We start from the raw sequence: 14,528 nt of genomic DNA on the forward strand, positions 1-14,528 counted from the left end.
TTTTAGCAACTCATACGCGAGCACGAATGAGGAATAATGCCAGGATATGCTAGTGTTGGCGAGTTCATTCTAGAGATTCCATATGCTTGTTTATTTACGTATATTATTCCTGGCCAAAAACAAGGAAGTTTAATGCTTGAAGTTGAAGGCTTCAAGCATTGCAGAGAAGACAAAAGCGTTGCATGCATATATGGCACCACCCTCACTGGGACTAGGATGAGCCCGTCATTGCATTGTGTACACCACCACTGGGCTTCTAACCGTATGCTCGTCGTTGTACCATACCACGGTGAAAGAGTAGACCGTGCCCTCCTCCAGCGCCGTGCCGGACACAGTCACGGTGAACGAGACCTTCTGGTTCTGCTCGCTGAACACTAGCCTGGCCGGCGAAACCTGAACCGAGACGACACTGGCCGCCTCAGCAGGACCCTCACGTCGTACACGGCGGTGGCGGCCCCGACGTTGGTGACGGTCCGCGGGAAAACCGCGGTGAAGTTCTTCCCCGGCTCCACGGGGACCGCCATGGTCGGGTAGTTGAGGTCGCCGGGAGAGCCAGGCGTCGAGCCGTTGGAGCAGGCGGCGGTGGCGTTGGAGCCGGTGACGAGCGCGAGCTGCGTGGCGTTGTACCCCTGCGCGCACAGCATGGCCACGTAGTCGCTCTCCGATGCGTCGTACACGAGCCCTGGGTCGTGCGCGCTCACCGGGTTGAGCTGCCCGGCGCCGTACTTGAGCGCGCTGGCGTTGGAGTTGGCCGCCGTGTCCATCGGAGTGGCTGCATAGCACAGCATTGCATTGCATCACGACGAGCGCCATGTGTATCGCATTGCATTGCATCGTCGTTGGAATGCAGCGTACATATACCGGTGGTGATGAGAGCCGACATGATCATCGCTGGTGGAACGACCTGACGTACGCCGCGGCTCCGCTCGCGTGCGGGCACGCCATGGATGTGCCGGAGATGATGTTGTACTGAACCTTCCTCGTGTCGTTGGGAATGCCTGTAGGCGACGACAGCAGCGACCACGAGGCTATGATGTCAATCCCCGGTGCAGACAGATCAGGCTGCATTATTGGTTTGAGACAGTTTTAACCACACGCACGCGATATTATTTATATTTGCAGTGAATGACGGCAGGCAGGCAGGCAGGCACTCACTCACCTTCAAGACTTGAGGGGTGATCAGGTTGGGGCCTGGAGAAGAGAAGGAGGCGGCTACCGGAGCTTGTGGATCCACAGTAGTCTCTCTCGGTGCGGTCTATGGTGCACACAGGATGACTGCAAAACAGAGACCAGCAGGATTATTGGTTGTTTTCAGGCACATTAACCCTAAACCACGATCTCACTCACTCACCTTGTGCTGTTGACATAGGCCATGGTTTGGTCGAATTGATCCTGAGATACCGTCAGACCGGGGAGAGGCAGAGCGAAGGCCACATCGGGTATTCGGCTGACTATGACGACGCCTGCTGCTGTGCTGCACCGGCCAAGAGAGGACCTGAACCGTCGTTTGCAGCGGCCTTCTGGCAGAGGACGATCTTGCCTGTGTATGAGCCTCCGGCGAGGTTCTCTGGATCACAGGACCTACACTTTACAGCAAAAGAAACCATGCATATATAAACACGCGCTAGCTGTTTATTTTCAAGAGTTTTGCGGCCGTCGTCGAACTGATTTTGATATGAACTTGTGCAACATTAATTCCAGATTCCCAAATGACCCATCACATGCTTTGTCATCATCTTCTTACCCGTTGGCGGGGAATGCAAGCGTGGCATTTGATAGCGTTGGGAAGGTGTTAATGGAGAGGCTCCCTGCAAAAGAAGAACAATGCAGTGCATAGTTTGTCACAGACTCACAGTACAAGGAAGCAAGTACATGTCGATTTCAGTTTCAGCGCTGACCACGATGGTCTTGCCATTCCCAAGAACAATCCTGTCGACGAATCAGCGATCGATGCTGCTCGCCGCCACAGACAGCATCCACGGCGCGACGTTGCAGACGTTCCCCAAATCCAGCCCTGAGTTCCCGGCCGCCGCGGACGTGAGCACCCCACGCCTCATCGCGTGGAAGGAGCCGATGGCTATCTACGGATGGAGATGGAGATGGAGATCACGTCCACGCCGGCCGCCGGCGATGGCGTCGTCGAACCCCGCGAGGATGTCGGCCTCGCCGCAGCAAACCTTGTAGATGGCGAGCCTGGCACTGGGCACAGCGAGCTGTGCCGCCGGCCAAGCCGTACATGCTCACGTTGCCCACCGCACTCCCGGCCGGCCGCGGTGGATGCCGTGTGACTGCTGTGGCCGTCATCGTCCAGTGGCGACTGGCCAGAGCTGCTGGATCCTCCGTTGTAAGCGCGTGCTCCGATGATTTTACTGCAGGACATATATAGTCGAACAGTGAGTCTGTGTTAATATTTTCTTTTGCTTTATTTAAAAGCAAGAATTTTATAAGATACAAGTATTATTTACTATTTAGACCTGGTTTGGAAGAGCTTCACTTCAAAAATATTTCAGCTTCTTCTATCCAAAACGGATCCAATTCTACGATCTCTAGTTTAAAAAAAAACTGAAACTATAGGCCAATTTAATGAAATTTTTAAAGTTCCTCAAATGGTGTTTTAAAAACATTGTTTTTATACCTTCTCATGAAACTACACAAAAATTACCCACCATGTCATTGGTTACATAACCTATCGATTCATGTCATTGGTTACATGACCTATTTGCGTTGTGTATTTCATTCGATTACACTTTACCTTCGTCCTTGAATTGTTATCCCGAAAAGATTACACTTCAAGGACCAATGTCTCTACTTTTTAACATTGTGTTGCATTGTTTTTTATTCCATACAGTAATTGAAAACAAGTGAGCAACAACCAAGACGGTAATTTACATGTAGAATTAGGGGTTACTTTTATTTTTGATAACCACGATGGTGGTTAGTTTTTAATAAACTACAATAGATTCAATGTATTATCGGTTGTGATAATTATATCTACCAAACCAAAGCTCAAATATGTCTAAATATTGTGAGATTTTATAGTATTTATCTTTTTTTTCTAGTGCGTCTGATCAGAATTAATATGGTGCCTCAGTTGAGGCTTCTAATTACTACTAATAAGATAGGATTGAACCTTTGTTTTGACAATTTTTGCCTACAATGAGAAGAAGAAAAAGTAACAAATAAACAAGAGATTACTCAAACAACTAATTATTCGAGCTAGATTAGACACTAAAAACAAAACAAAAGCCTTTTCGTACTTGTTGCACGTGAAGTTGTGGCATGTACCCTTCCACCTGCTCGGCGGTGGGCCAAAGCCTTCGTCGGAGAAGGATGGCGAGTCAGACCACACACCAGTGTCGAGCATACCGACGATGACATCACCCTCTAGTGGCAGCTCTCGAATGGGCGTTTGAGGGAAGCCCACGAAGTCCCAGGATCTTGTGATTAAAAGCTCGAGGGTCCTACTTGGGAAGACCGAGACAACTCCATTCATGCCTAAAGGTAATTAACAAAAGGAAAAATAGTAGTATAAGATTGAGGCCTAAATAAACCTCAATGCACAATCACACAAAAAGAATGATGGGAAAGAAGAGCATGTGTTCATTGTCACAAACCAGACAGTTTATGTGCCTCTTGTTTGCTCAACTTGGCGGCAAAGCCATTTAAGCTTCTCTTGTAACTACGTAGAAATCCTGTCTGAAGCAGAGCTAGCTGCAAAAGACGAAAAATAAACACACTGCTGGCTCTTAATTTTACAAAGACAATATATATATTTTCTTATATGCTTTCTTTTGTACGTTTTGGAAGCCAGCAGGCAGCAGTATTGGCTCTTGGGAGCATCGATTCCAATACGTTGGGACACTACGTGTATCAGTTTTCTAGCTCTAATCCATTATATTTGTCTCTTGTTTTTAATTCGTGTCGTTAGCATATATTATCTTTTCTTTTCTTTTTCTCTAATTAATTCATTGTCTATTAACTCTAGTCTGTTAGGTCATGATAAAAATCCAATTAATATTGTATATTCTAACGATACAGTAATCAAGGAGAGTTTTCGACCTGCCGCCGTCGAGGACCTGATCCAGCAGGTCGTGGTGAGCAAGTTCTACAGCAGAGAAGCCTTCAGTATGTTCTGACGCATCCGCGCTGCTGGGTAGATGCCCCAAGTACACGATGTAGACCTGCATGCCACGATCAAACGTATAGTATATATTTGATGAAGTTGTTGCTTAATAGATCTATGTTAGATGATCCTGCAGGAAAACAAAACACAAGACACACAGCCAGCAAGCTATTGCTAGCTCGATCTACGTACTGGCTGCAAAACCATGCATGCACATGCATGCTGGTCGCGAGCCACGTACGATCGATCCGTCAGACACTCAGACCTGACCTGGTCTCCATCGCCGACGGTTTCAGAGGCGCGCGCTGAGGTCGTTTGCTGCGATGGCGGTGACGAGGAGGAGCAGAAGCAGCAGACGAGGCATCGTATCCTAGCTTCGTGTTGGAAGCTTGCGCGGCAGTGCTGCTCAAGGAGTGCATGAACACTTCCCGTAGTGCAGCGTGGGTCGGTCAATATGTACATGCGATGATAGGATGAGATCGAGCAGCCGTGCAACAGCGCGCATTGCTTGATCCGTAGCCTTGTGCAGGAAACATCGCAAGTGCGTGGCGCTCAGCGTCCAGCTGGCCGCCCTCCTGTCCGGCCGGAAGCACGTCCTTGTCCTCTCCACGATTGAGATATCTCGGGCTCCTCGTGCATGGCGTGATATTCAGCACGTGCTGAGGCAACCGGGGCCAAGCGACCATACAATTTAATATACAGTACCATGTAAAGAAAAAATATACGGCGAACGAAACAACATTGTCATAGATGTTACATACAAGAGTTATGATGTAGCTCCTTCCAAATGTATCATGTCAACATCAACATTGGTGCTTTCTTACTCGAGAACCTTCAAGGAAATCATATTAAAAACGCGACTTGGAAGGTAATGTTGAATAAATTCAATAATAGTACTAGTAATTGATAACATACCACTAGTACGAGGTAGATTTACCCTGCGAGTTCTCATGCCTTGAAAATAATCCAATGTCTTTGCATCCTCAATGCTTGTAAATATTTCCCTCTCAATATAACACACTATATTGGATGGTTAAGCCATTCGTCTCATGTCTTATTCTGCAACTCGGTTTTAATGACATTCATAGCTGAAAAAGCTCTCTCCATAGATGATGTTGCCACTAGTAAAATCAAAGCTAATTCAATGATACGATATACCAATGGAACAACAACATGCATGTCACTCTCGACCATTCTCACAATAAGATCACCTAGGTCATTGCAACTTAGAAAATCTAGATCTGCTCTCATGTCAGCAATGAATATCAGTAAGGATTATGTCCATGATCTCACATTGTGGGGACATTTATGCTTCCTAGTAAGTAGATTACATATTTTCATCAAAATATTTATTTATTTGCTTGCTTTGGTTGTGTTGTCATCAATCACCAAAAGGGGGAGATTTTAAGGAAAATGGACCTCGACCCATTTGACTAAATGATTTTGTTATTTGATGATCAACATAATCTATGGACTTACAAAATAAAATCAAAGGATCTAAAATCTGTGGACTTACTAAATGATTTTGTCGTTTGATGATCACTATATAATCAGAGTATTTATTACATAGCGGAAGTCTTACAAAATAAAAGGTAAATATCAAAGGATCTAAAATCTGTCCTTGGCGCAAGTTAACTGGGAGACGTCACCTAGATCGAATCGAACTCCTCGATGTGTGGCTCCTCTTGAACCACATGTTCTTCTCGTGTGGGGGGTGTGAGACAGCAAGGGTGAGCTCACATATGTTCATTGCTCAACAAGTTGTGGGGAATAATGTGGCATGAACTCACCAAAGGCGGGAGCTCATGAAGTGTAAGGCTTATCAAAGAGAATGGTTAGAGCTGAGCATTGCTTTTAATGTTGGTCAAACTTTTATTAGCAATTACTAGATGTAAGTAAATACCAAACCATAATAAATAATAGATGAAAATTAATAAATAATCCCATGCAAATGCAACTGCAAATGACAAAATTGAATTTAAGTTCCATAATTTAATCATGCGAGAGTCCTGAGCTGCTCATGACCGTGAGCTCAGCTAGTATACCAGTTTTACACTCAGCAGAGGTTGTACCCTGTACCCACAAGTCGTGTATCCCATGTCGCCAGGGTTTGCAAGGCCCTTAGACACTACCGAGGTGAATGGCTAGAGATCGATTACGAGGCCTTTACAAAGTTCCACTAGCTTCCGAAAACCCGTTACAGATTATGGGAAGAGCACTTTCAAGAATCCTCTGTCTGACCGCCATCGTAGCAAAATCAACCCAAGAACCTCCTTGCATGCAACTCCTCTACTGCCCTTGCCCCTTTCGGGTAAGGTAGTCTTCCACTAGCTTTCCTAATTAGTCAGCCAAGGGCATCCCATTCCACCCTTGTGGTGACACGTGTTTCTCAAGTTAAGCTCCATGTTCCAATTAATATTAATGATCTTGACATGAACATAAATAAAATAACAGAATAATTGGAACATGAATATAATGAAATATTAACCCAAAACCATATGAAGCAATAGCAAAAACTACCAAGTGATTAAGGGTAAACAAGGTAAACAGGGTAAACAGACTAGGGTGACCTATTGGGTCCCATCAAAATTAAGCCTATGCATGAAATAAGTGTTAATAAAGAACATTATTGGGTAAACAAAAGTGATCAAGGGCACAACTTGCCTGGCACTTGAGATTCCAGTTACCAGGGTGATTCTTCAAATACTCGTGACCTCACTGCTAGTCGTAGCAATACAAACAAACACGGTATAGACAAAATTAACATCACACCAAACATAAGTACAAACTGAATAATAATAATCTATGCGAAGCTACGAGATCGTGGGAACGAGAACCACTAAAATCGGAGTTATTGTTAAGGAGTTATGATTTTATATAGGATTTATGTGATTAAAATATTAAACTATATTATAAATTGGTTAATATAATCATATAAGAGGTTATTCTATAAATAATTATCTCAATTTTAATCTAAGTCATTATTTGGTTAAATATCATTTAGTCAAATTGTAACCATAAGATCAGGGTTATTCCAATAGACATAGGTTGATCCAAATACATACGATAATTAAATATCTAATTATAAAGGTATGAGACATGGTATAGTAAGTATTGTTATTGTATAGTAAATATTTATACGAGACTAACGCAACTTGAACGGATCAAATCGAAATTAAAATGAGGATAATAAAATTTCCTAAGGTTTTATGTATTTGATACGAGATTAATTAAGAAATAAATTTTAATACCATTTTCATGTTAAAACAGAGACACAGTGTGATAAACAACATTATTACAAAATTATAGAAACTGAAATGGATTAATTTGGAGTTTCTATGAGTTAATCAAGTTTATGAATTTATTTTTGCACTAAAATTCAAATTCTATAATTAATTATATGATTTTCACAGCCCTCTGGACTATGCCTGAATTATCAGAGAGAACAGGGGCTAATCTACTAAAATCTCTAGACTCAGATTGCTACGAGAGAGGACTACGGGTTGATTACCGTGAAGCACATGGGCTCTTTAAGAAAACCGCACGGCGAAGGGGTATGATTCGTTTCTAAAAGTGCATTCATTCCTTTTGTGAGTTTTGGTGATTTGGATAACAACACATTTAAAGGTCTAATAAGTTTGCTAAGTGTTGAACAGGAAATTTAGTATGATGAACATACTTGAATAGTGTATAATGATCAGTGAACAAGGTTCAACACAAGGTCAAATAACCAGTGAGACAATACAAATGGATATAATATGGTCTCTATATTGGTTTGAATATATGGACAAGTCCTGAGAAATCACTATGCATAAATATGATAATAATAGAGGTTGAAGTGATTAAGAGGATTGGTCAAGCCAAAGTGAATAAGATATGAGGAATCGTGAATTGGCTCGACCATATTACCATTAGTCCATATATGAATATATGAGAATCAAACTAGAGCTTGATTGATCTTAGCAGTTATATCTAGATGACATTCAAGCAAGGTTCACAATATTGAAGAAATGATTCTCTCAATGGATGCTCAATAGGATGTGACTCAAGAATGGCTTGATAGGGTGAAGATAGCAAGGAAAGGGCTTCGATGAACTAAGTGAAGGTGAAGGCCAAGCGGCGACTTGTAGACCGAGGTACCATGGCTAAGGTGAAGAAGAGAGTACTTGCACTAAGTCGATGAACTAATCAGCTATAAAGAGTTACAACATGTTGATGCATCAGTAAGGTGACTTGATGCCATGATTTGAACTCATATATGGTGAAATGGCACAAGTCACAGGCTCGATTTGTGTTTGCTTCAAAAGGTGAGACAAAGATGTTTGTGATCCTTATGAAGCAACACCATGGAGAAATCACACTTGAGACACCAATGACTCAAGGAGTTTACTTAATTATATTTTATCAAACTTGAGTATTGGAATCTTCGTATTATCAAGGGGGATCCATAAAGAAGGTTGGTGTTGGTACTAAAGCTCAAAATCCTTGATCTAAAACTTCCATTTTACCCTTGTTTCACTTCAGTTTTCTCAAAATCTGTGCAACAATTTCAAAAATCGGTTCAACCAGAATTAAAACTGGTTCAACCGGTTTCTGCACTGTTCCCCTCTGTCACTGCCAGTATGCCAGTCAGTCCTGTTAGAAAAAGTCATGTGTAGATTTTTGGAAAAAACGGTTCAACCGAATTTTGGCCCGGTTCAACCGGATTTGCAACCAGTTCAACCAAATTTTGGCCCGGCTTAACCGGATTTGCAACCGGTTCAACCGAATTTTGGCCCGGCTCAACCGAATTTGAGTCCGGTCCAGTCTCCGGCTGAGTCCGCCAGTGAACCGAAACCCCCCTGGTGGAATCCGGTTCAACCGGTTTTAGAACCGGTTCAACCGTTTTTCAGTCAGATTTCTCCAATGGCCACCAGCTTTTGGGGGCACCTTTATATACACCTCCCACACTCTTCCCCATAGGAGAGGACGCACAAAACTTCATTCCCAACCTGAGAAACACCTCCCACTCTCTCTCACACACCTCTTGCCTCTCCCATTTAAAATCTTTGGAGAAAAATCTTTGAGTGAGATTGAAGAGCTGCGATTTTGGTGCTTCATCTCTAAATCCTTCTTGCTCTTCTTGATTCAAGCTTTGGTACTACATCGAGTTCTTTGTGGATTCATTACTCTTGGAGCTTCTAGCTCCTAGACGACTAGGTGTCTCTTGTGAGTCTCCAAATCTTGTGGAAGACCACAAGAAAGTTTGTATTACCCGCTCGTTTGAGCAAAGATTAGTGTGTGGGCTTGACCTTTGTGGTCGGCAAAGGAAGAATAAGGGTTGAAAGAGACCCGGCTCTTTGTGGGTGCCTCAATGAGGAAGTAGGGCACCTTGGTGGTGTGACCGAACCTCGGGACAAATATTGTGTCTCTTGTATTCTTGCTCATTGTGTTTGTTTGTGTTCTTCGTTCTCTCACCATTCCGTGAAAGATTTGTTTATATCTTTTTGGTGTGTGGGTTTTGAGAAGTGCCCTTCTCAGATATACTACTTTGAACCCTATGGATCATTTAGAACATCTCATTTCCAAAGTTAACTGGGTGAATTTCGAGATCAATTCAGTTTTAGCCAGTTTGCTTCTAGTTTTTGTTGAAAAAGTTTTAACTTGCCTATTCACCCCCCTCTAGGCAACTTTCAATTGGTATCGGAGCCTAATCCTCGTTCTAACGCTTAACCGCGTGAGGAAAAGATCATGTCGGGGGGACTAAGAAACGAAAGTGCTTCTAAGCTTGAAAAGGTTGAGATTGTCTCGACTTCATCTTTTGGTGCAGATGTTGATCCTAGGGCAATAGATCTTGCCATGAGAATCGCCGAAAGGATGTTCCTCAAAATGAAGGAAGATGAGGCGAAGAACAAAATTGAAGAAGAAAATGATAGATGGAGACCAAACGATGAATCCACCTCTTCACAAGGTTCGTCTTTCTAATCCACTTCTCATATGTGCTTTATTGCTAATGGGAGTGACAGTGAAAGCGAAAGTGAGGATGAGGAGGAGCAAGAAAGTGATAGTGAAGATGAGGATGATCTTCAACAATTCTTCGCTCAGCTAAGCAAGAAACATCGGATGAGCTTGCTCAAACTCATGAAAAGAGTGGAACAACAAAAAGAAATGCTTCATAAGAAAGAAGACTTCCTCATCAGAAAAATCGAAGACTTAGAGAAGTTGACCAAAGAGCATGAGAAGCTAAAGTGCTCTCATGATGATTTGGTCCAAAGGTATGAAGACATTTCAATTGAGAAAATTAAAGTTGTTAATCATTCATCATATATTGCTCAATTAGAAAATAAAAATGCTATGTTCAAGAACACGATAGAAAGGCTAAATATTGAAAATCTAGCTTTGCAAGAAAAACATGATATGCTTGTGTGCTCTCATAATAAATTTATGGATTCACATATCATGTTAAAAATGGCTCATGAGGTTGTGTTAACTAATTTGAAATCATACCAACCTCACTTATGCACATGTACTCAAACAGAAACTATATTATCATGTGCTAACAAATGTTGCTCTCAAGAAAGCCAATCTTCCATTGAGCTAAAAGTTTCAGGAACAAGTATTGTTTCCTATGCAAAAGAAAACAATGAGCTCAAGGAAGAAAATGAGAGGCTAAAAATGAGCTTGATTCAATTGAAGGGAAAGTGTCATGCTCAACCTTCTCAAGGTAACCATGATAATATGGTGAAAAAGCTTGAGAAGGGGACAATAGTAGCATGCACAAAACCCCTTCAAAAGAATATCAAGCTTTCCAAGAAGGACATGAGCAAACATCAAGAGAAGAAAGCCAAAGCTCATGACAAGTGCCTCAACCACGCCTCCACATGCTCCACACAAGGTAAAAAAATAAGTCACTCTTCCAAATAAGAGAAGATGCGCTAGAAAGTGTTATCAATGTCATGAGAAGGGACATGAGATTAAGTCATGTCCCTACACAAAGGATAGTGGCTTAACTTTAGAAAGAAAGAGGCTCACTAACCATGTAGCAAACAAGAAGCAAGGCAAGAAGGAGTCTTGCAAAATTTAAAATTAGATTTGCTACACTTGCCGAAGAAAGGGACACCTATGCAAGGATTGTCCCATGAGTGAGTATCCTAAGCCTACCATGTCAATTCATTCATATTCACTTAGGAGACCCAAAAATGACACTTGTGCTAGAAAGGTAAGTAGTTCACCTAAAACTAGCACAAAGGCCATTTGGGTGCCTAAGTATTTATTAGCTAACCTTGTTGGACCCATCCAAAAATGGGTACCAAAATGTACTTAATAAGTTTTGCAGGTACCCAGAGATGATATGAAGCTTTGGGGTGCTTGAGCGGTTTAACTCAATTCTTATCTCAAGCTATCAATCTTACATTGTCTATCCTTTAAGATTGACCCAAAGATGAATTGAGTTGTTATATCACTAACTTCATATTCATCTATAGCAAGAACTTGTGTTGTAGGGAATAAGGATTAACCTTTGTGGGAATCAAGCAAAAGGCCTACAACCAAGTGATATCCAAAGGATGGTAACAATTAATTCTTAAGTGCACATTGCTTTTAATTGGTATATTCCTTTGTGTCTTTTATAGCCACATAGGAAAATGAAGCACTTGAGAATGAACTTAAAAGATTTTACCTTGCTTTGGAAAGGATCTAATTATATGGTAGATTGCAAGTTCATATTTTTATATTGTAACAATCTACATGCTTTAAATTGATTGTATGTATCTTGTGGCATATTTCAAGTTAATCATCATATTATTGCCATGACCTAGACATAAAGAGTATTATCCCATGTTCTTAAATGAATAGAGTGCTAAGTAAGACTTACCAAAAGGGAATTCTCTATATGACTAGAGTTGTGAGACTAATGTTTCTATCCAAGTGTTTATGTAGTCTCACAACATGAGAATGTGTTTCCCAAATGGAGTGTGCCATTCAACATTCAAAGAAGATCAAACCAATACTATGTAATGTATTCATTCTTGTTTAAATTGGTTTTGAGTCTTCTACATTAATCACTCACTATGCTATGAATTAAACTTGCCATGTAAACTTAATTAAATAATCATGCTACTTTCATCTTTTTTACAATTGATGTTATGCATGATGCTTGTAAGGGTAATTTAGTTCATATCATGAGGTTTCCTTGTTTTAGTAACCTTCTTGTCATTCATATACTAGAGGTTGCTAAATAGGAAACTATTGCTTGTGTTACTAATACAATCTCTTTTAAGATATTTCATGGAAATTCATAAGTAGAGATTGTGCTCTTTCAATTGGTAAAATAACAAGCTTTAAAGGTTAATCTTCACCTAAAAGAAAGATTAGGAATACTCAAGGCAAAGGTATGGAACAAATTGCTTCAATTGGTAGTTGATCAATAGTAGTTCCTTCCAAGTGCCATTCTTTCAATTGGTAATAATACATTCTATGGAAAGGAATGTCAATACGGAGGTTAAATTCATTTTGGCTTAAATTTGTAAATTAGTGCATATTGTGAATTCACTGCTCCATGTGCATTAACTTAAAAGGAATTTAATTTATGCCTTTACGCCTCATAAATGATGATTTGTTTGTGTGGCGGAACTGCCCGAATTATTCCGACTTAAGTGCCTAAGCCCTGCCTTAGAGGCTAGACCACACTTAAATTGGAATAACCCGTCAATCCCTCGGATCTAGTCCGACACGGCCACTGACAGGATCAAGTACCACAATCTCACTCGATGGTGAGTCACAGAGCAAATACAATAAAGCATAAAACCATACATGCCACAATGTTAAATTATTACATCACCATCTTCATCATCGGAGTTTTTGCAAAAGTACCCATCATTGTTCGAAGTGCAGCGGAATAAAACTAACGATAATTAAACAGAGAGATGGGGAAGCCTGTCCCATCACTCCTCATGCTCCTCCTCAGCGGAGGCAGGGTCCCACTCAACAGTCCAACCCGGTGGTAAGGTGGACGGCCAAGTCACTCCAGCAACCATGTCCTCCAGAGATCCTGTAAAAAATTTGCCACAAGCAAGGCTGAGTATACTAATACTCAGCTAGACTTACCCGGTGTGAGGAGTCTACTCCTCTACCTCTAGACATGCAGCTGTTTGGCTGTGGGGTTTGGTTGCCAAAAGCACTAGCTGAGTTTCTAAATCAAGATTTTAACTTAGTCAAAGTTAAGTGTGACTCTCTTAAGGCTAAAAGTGGACTATCTACTCATACATGGTAGCAAGCATTATTAATAATCAACATCTTATCTCAACTCATCATACTTCCACTTATTACTCAATGCAGTACAATGGATCAAGCAGTCTCATTAGCTGCGAGAAGCAGACGATTCGAATTGAGTTTTTATCCTTGCAAGGTAAACCTAAACACACGACATGTAGGGGCACTCCGTCCCCACACACATCAACCGTCCCCATCGATTCCCCGTCAGCAGATCAGGGCTCACCGCCTTGGCGTACAATGCCTCACTGACCCCGACTGGCCATCGTGCAGTGACCGCACTTGTACCCACCATAACCGGAATGGGAGACCTCGTCTCAGGTCGCGTGAGGGGTAAAGTCCACTGCCAGGTTCAATCAGGTACTAGGCTTACCGATTTACCATATTTCTCGGCATGTGCTTAGTACATTCAAACGCTTGACACAGGTATCCGCACGTTAATCCTTATTCCATTTTCCATCTCGTAAACAACCAATCCCCATGGATTGTTGTCCACCAACTAGTATCATGACAGTATAAAAGTGGGTACAATCAATTTCCTGATCTCGCGCGAGTGCTAGAAAAATCACTCGTCTTCTACCGAGATCCTAATTAAGTAAGCAACTACTCGACCTGTCATGCTAGTATTCATCTCAAAAGGCTTCCTGAGATCATGCAACTAGGGTTTCAAACAATTCCTACACCTAAGTGCACAATCAATCCTACAATCATTAAGTGAAGTAAAATAGCATAATTAACAGGTTATGCATAAAACCGGGGCTTGCCTTCCAAAGCAGTGGCAGGCAGGTCCTCTGGTGCTGGATCTGGGGCAACCTCCTGGGCAGCTCCTTGCTCCGGCACGAGGATGTACTCTCCGTCAGCAAGATTACAGTCTATCGAATGCAATGAACATGTATGTCATGATTTTGCAAGATTTAAGAACATTAAGTTAAAGAAACTAAGTTAAGAATTAACTTAGGGTTTCCTGGTTCTGTGGGGCTTCTAGTGGTATACATAGGCTTTGACTTATTACTCTTTGGACTTAGGTTTTCCTTTAGGACAACATATTGGTTTGGTATTGCTTTGATATATTTTTGTGGACAGCAAATAAAGTTTTTAGGGACAACCTTTATTCATATCTTTTATTTCTCTTTCCTTAATTTCCATTTAGGGTTTC

General features: G+C 41.7%; 1 pseudogene; it reads right to left on the bottom strand.

The window, feature by feature from the left end:
* Positions 1-225: 225 nt before the first annotated feature.
* LOC109941170 (subtilisin-like protease SBT4.3) lies at positions 226-4,330 on the bottom strand (annotated as a pseudogene).
* Between the last annotated feature and the right edge of the window lie 10,198 nt (positions 4,331-14,528).

The sequence above is a fragment of the Zea mays genome, chromosome 7 (assembly GCF_902167145.1).
Source record: "Zea mays cultivar B73 chromosome 7, Zm-B73-REFERENCE-NAM-5.0, whole genome shotgun sequence".
Classification (NCBI taxonomy): Eukaryota; Viridiplantae; Streptophyta; class Magnoliopsida; order Poales; family Poaceae; genus Zea; species Zea mays.